The sequence below is a fragment of the Misgurnus anguillicaudatus genome, chromosome 11, assembly GCF_027580225.2.
Source record: "Misgurnus anguillicaudatus chromosome 11, ASM2758022v2, whole genome shotgun sequence".
In the NCBI taxonomy this organism is placed as follows: Eukaryota; Metazoa; Chordata; class Actinopteri; order Cypriniformes; family Cobitidae; genus Misgurnus; species Misgurnus anguillicaudatus.
The window spans coordinates 7,923,982-7,929,981 of record NC_073347.2 but is presented as its reverse complement, the minus strand read 5'-3'; positions in this window follow the sequence as shown (position 1 = coordinate 7,929,981).

Below are 6,000 nucleotides of genomic sequence, written 5' to 3'. Positions count from 1 at the left end.
CAAGAACTTAATGGTGAAATTTGATTAGTTATGTATCGTTGGAGAGAACACTGAACCTAGTATGGCAAGCCAGAAAGTCCACATTTACGCAATAAATGAATCGCGTTTGCATGCAAACGCCGTATTTAACGGCGTTTAAAACAGAATTTGCGCCGCTAAATACGCCGTCGGGATTACAAACGCCGTAAAAAACGCGCGAAAATCGGCAACAACGCCGTTATTTACGGCGTTTTATAATCCGATCAATGACGCCGTTTTGTGACGCCGTTTGTCTTGCCATATGACGCCGTAAATAACGGCGTTATCTCCTCCCAAAGACGGCGTAAAAAGCGGCGTTTGCTAGTGGTATAATGAGCCCCTCCCATCAATTTCCACAGCCAGTAGGTTTGAACCGTTCTCATCCAATCAATGATGAACTGAGTCAGGCCAGAGCAATTAATTACTGATCATTCATGATGAAATAAGTGTTTAAAGATTACATGCATGCGCAGCAAATCATAAATGGGCAGCAAATTATAGTTTACTCAAAGCTGTGAAATATTTCAACCCCTTACTTATTGTCGAGGTATTTACTTAATAATTGGGACACCTAACGCACAATGGGGTTAGTGTGCTATTACCGCTCCTATTTTAACATGATACTGAGATGCAGTATTTTCCTTAAGCTACTATAGTCATATATTTAATCTTAGTAACAACGTTAGAGAAAAACTATAATTTGCTGCCCATTTATGATTTGCTGCGCATGCATGTAATCTTTATATACGGCGTTTGGATGCAAACGCGATTCATTCATTGCGTAAATGTGAACCTTCTGGCTTGCGATAACCTGGGACAGCGCCAGCACGCAGGATCACAATCAACTCGCGTCACAACAAAATGGGCAGTCGCACAAATGCTCCCAAATATATTTTAAGGTCGCACAGATTAAATTTCGGTCGCATATGCGACCAAAATGGTCGCAATTTCGAGCCCTGCCATACATCTCACAAGTTATTTGGCAAAAACCACATGTAATTAAATTAATGGTTATTTCTGGGCTAAACGTGGGTTATTCGTAGTCGGTCTATTTGTAAGCTAAATAGTGGCTAAGTACAGACGGTGCATAAAACACTTTAAAGGCTGTAATCGGCTCGCTCTCGTCATGCTCGCGACGCGTTCGTCTTTTCACATTTCCGCGCTTCACGGCAACAAGGAATGACTGACGCTCATATTAGCCAATCTGCGGTCTTCATTAAACGCAAGAACTTAATGGTGAAATTTGATTGGTTATGTATCTTTGGAGAGAAAACTGAACCTGGGACAGCGCCAGCCGCCAGCACGCAGGATCACAATCAACTCGCGTCACAACAAAATGGGCAGTCGCACAAATGCTCCCAAATATATTTTAAGGTCGCACAGATTAAATTTCGTAGTGATGGCCAAATGAAGCGTTTCGAAGCATTATTGCTTTCCGATACAATTGTGTTGAAAATGGTTCATTACTCGAAGCTTCATTCAAACAGAAAATGCACACCACCATCTGCTGGTGAAGTAAATGTAATGCAACAAAGCTGACAATGCGAGTAGGTTAATGTACCCGCCCCATTTGGGCTGTCAGAGCTTTGACACTGTGTTCATGTTTCAAACCCTCAATAAAACATTGAACATGAGATGTGTTTGTGTGTGAATATTTAGCCATAGAATACAGCACTCTACAACTTACTATAACTCAGTGTTTCTCAAAGTGTGGGGCGGGCCCCACTGGTGGGGAATAGGAACATTACAAGTGGGGCGTGACAAATGGGAGAAAATCTATTAATTCAATTATTTATTGACCATACACTCAAAACGGCACATTTAAACATAAACCTAGCTTAAAACTTAAATAAATCAGACTGTAGAAAATGTCACACGGTAACTTAAAGCCTAGCTGATTACGATTTTGTTCGGGCGATTGGGACAGGTGGGGCTTGGAACTCTTCCCTACTTCTAAAGTGGGGAGTGGCAGAAAAAGTTTGAGAAACACTGCTATAACTGGACATTTATGTATTTAAAAATGTATTTATAATGTGGCAGAGGGCAACTGGACAGGGCTTGGACAATGTGGAGGGTATTCATTAAATGATGTGGTTTTATTCAGAAATATAATTTTATATTAATTATAATATAATTTTATATTTTTTAATAATTTTATAATATAGCCTAATAGGCTATACATTTTGTGGGCGATTTCTTTTTTTTTTTTAACAAACTCACCAGCTTTGGAGAATATTCTCTCACATGAAACAGATGATGCTGGAGTACACAAAAATTGTTTAGAAAGCTTTTCTATGGTTTGGCTTCACTTGTGTGGAAAATAAAGCCGCCAGTTTCAAACCTGTCAACGCCGGATTGGGCTATCAAAGCAGTCGTGTGGTTCACTAGAGAAATGAACCAGTGTGTTTGCTTCAGACGTCGTATTTCACGTGACTAGTGACGTAACGATACAAGCTCCGAAGCAGTGGTTCATTGCAAACTGTTGGGGCTACTAGGGACTTTGGATCAACGGCAACAGAGCGACTGGGTGAGTGCTTTACCGAACCTTCTACAAGCATATAATAACAGTGTACATAGTACGACGGGGTATGCCCCTACTTACCTGATGTTCTAGCACACGAGCCAGCTGAACCTGATTCACCCATGAGACGCTCCCAACGGGAGAACCGAGGCCGCCCCCCTGCCCGTTACGGTGAGTGGACGACTCAGAGGCATTCCAGGGACTAGAATGCATTGGCGGGGGAGGATGTCACAAGGTGACGATCTTTTTGGGCGGAACCAAAAGTTGGGAAACTTTGGTTCCGCCCGGATGTTTCCGCCTAGACCGGGAAGAGGAAACACCGGACATCCGGTAGCATCGCGAGGGCTGTAATCAGCCAAATCAGGCGCAGCTGTGCGTGGTTAAGAGGAACGCCGGTTGATTGGAAGATTGCAGCACACAGAGGAGTATATAAGAGCAGTGGAAATCACAGTTTGGGTGCTTAGTGTGTGAGTTGAGGTGCGGAGCTGTGCTCGTCCGATACGCATTGGAGGCTGGTTGTACTTTCTCTCTCTCTCTCTCTCGTAGTTCGCAGTGGATGTTGGAGTAAGAGAAAACCCTGTGGGTAGAAGAAACATCGGTATACGTGACACATTTAGAGAAACCAAGGAAGAAGGAAACGAAACAGTTTTGCAAAACATTAACCAAGAGGACCGCTGTGAGTATTAGCTTCTGGATTTAAATGAAGTGTAACAACTAACCTGTGTATTTACCGAACACCTCCAGGAAGAGGAGGGCAGCCCTACCCCTGATCCAGCGCAGTAGGTGAGCCGCAGGAATAGTTGGACTCAGCAGCCACAGCAGCAGAACTAAACATCCCGGCCGTATTGTCATCGCCCCCATCCGACCTCAGCGAAGTGGAGGAAGTCGGGCGTCTCTTGTGTACACCTGTAGTGTGGTGGGTGAGTCCATGTAATTTGAAAACCTTTCACGTTGAAGTGGTGCTGTGTATTTGCTGTGGGTTGCTGTGCAAGTGCTGTGTGTCTTGTCAGACGTACCCCGCATCATCCCTTTTACTGAGGAAGAGACGGAGAGGCTGACGGTCGCGAGTAACATCATCTATTATACGCTGTGTGCGGTTTGAGTGGGAAGTGACGGTGTGGGCCTCTGGAAGCCGCCCCCGTCTGTATGTCGACAGGTTTCGGAGTGTGGCGGTGAAGACTTGAAAGCTGGCAGTGTGTGTGTGAGTATTGCATTGCTACCTTACCTGTGTGTTCTCCCTTGTGGCAGAGTGAGAGGCGAAGGAGTTCCGCCGCCCCGTGGTCTCTACAAAAGGGCGCCCCTGTCCGGTATTCGATCGCCCTACGGGCATTGAGGATAGGGCAGCGCTCGGCCCGGTGAGACGGTGTGACAGTTCGCCCCCTGCTGACCAGCGAACTCGCCGAGAGGGTTGGCCCCCGGCGCCTTCTGGGGAAATCATCGCCCGTTTGCCCTTCTGTGCAGGACAGCCGTCGTAAGCCCATCCCCGTGCATTGTCGATCAGAACGCTGTATAGCGAGCTAAGGAAAAGCTGCACTTATTGAGAGCTGTATACAGCGGAGAGGTGAGAAGCATTCAAGTTTGAATTAACCGTGTTGTTGTTTCCAAGCTGCCTGTGGAGAAAGAGAGAACGAGAGTGAACGTCAGGAGAACGAACTGCGGACAGTCATACGTACCCAGAGCTGTAAACAGCGGAGAGGTGAGAAGCATACAACGTGAAATAACCGTGTTGTTGTGTCCAAGCTGCCTGTGGAGAAAGAGAGAACGAGAGCGAACGTTAGGAGAACGAACTGTGGACCGTCATACGTACCCAGAGCTGTAAACAGCGAAGAGGTGAGAAGCATCCAAGTTGAATTAACCGTGTTGTTGTGTCCAAGCTGCCTGTGGAGAAAGAGAGAACGAGAGTGAACGTCAGGAGACCGAACTGAGGACAGACACACTTACCCAGAGCTGTAAGCAGCCGACAGGTGAGAAGCATCCAAGTTGAACTAACCGTGTTGTTGTGTCCAAGCTGCCTGTGGAGAAAGAGAGAACGAGAGCAAACGTTAGGAGAACGAACTGTGGACCGTCATACGTACCCAGAGCTGTAAACAGCGAAGAGGTGAGAAGCATCCAAGTATATTAACCGTGTTGTTGTGTCCAAGCTGCCTGTGGAGAAAGAGAGAACGAGAGTGAACGTCAGGAGAACGAACTGCGGACAGTCATACGTACCCAGAGCTGTAAACAGTGGAGAGGTGAGAAGCATCCAAGTAAATTAACCGTGTTGTTGTGTCCAAGCTGCCTGTGGAGAAAGAGAGAACGAGAGTGAACGTCAGGAGAACGAACTGCGGTTAGTCATACGTACCCAGAGCTGTAAACAGCGGAGAGGTGAGCAGCCTCCAAGTTGAACTAACCGTGTTGTTGTGTCCAAGCTGCCTGTGGAGAAAGAGAGAACAGGAGTGAACGTCAGGAGAGCGAACTGTGGAAAACCACACTTACCGAGAGCTGTAAGCAGCAGACAGGTGAGGACGACAAGTCCAAACTAAACGTGTCTTTGTGTCCCAGTCGCTGCCTGTGGAGAGAGGAAGAAAGGAGAGTGAGCAGTGAAGCATCTGCCTAGCGCGACACAGGTACAACGGGCGAAGAGAGAGTTAAACCCCTAAATCACACTATTTTGTCTTTGCCTCCAAGAAAGAAGAGGAGGGCGCCACGGATAGCAGAATTTGGCAGGAGCCTGTGTTTCCCGTACCCCCCCCCGATACCCTTGGTCACCAGACCCCCTGCAACCCCCGGTGCCCCCTTCCCCTTCTTGCCACCTCCCTGTGCCGTGGTCTGCCTGGAAGGCAGAGAGGAAGCTTAGTTTTAATTGCCCCTTCCCCATTCCCCAAGTTATTTTAAATATTTAAATAAAGTTTGTTTTAATACTTACCTGTTCTCGTGTTGTCTGGTCATTGGGTTGGCTTTTGGGACCTCCTCGAGGTGGAAGTTGAGAAGGGGCGTGGCTTTAGCCATTAACAGCCAGCCCCTAGCCGTGACATATACACACACACATACACTATATTCACAATATAATATGTACAATATATTTATTTAATAACATTCCTCACCTTTTGTTGTGAATAAAGTTCTCCCTCAGCAATGTTTCACGTTGCCTGCAGGAAACTGCAGTACATGCCTTCATGAACACACAATTTAGATAATAGGTCGCGAAATTAATAATAATAATAATAATTAATATATTAAATTTACATTATGTAGAAAGCTTATACATTTTAAAAAGATAACTTATACATTTAATATGTTACTCACCTTTTGTGGAATTAAATGAATAATGTTATATTTCCCCTCAGTGATGCTGTTTTGGTGGGCAGCAGAAAACTCCAGTAAGTACCTTTGTCAAACAATTCAGTCAGCAATGGTTCATGTTTCCGCGGGAAAATTCAACACAGGGCGTCACAATTGAGCACACAATTAATTTACAGCGG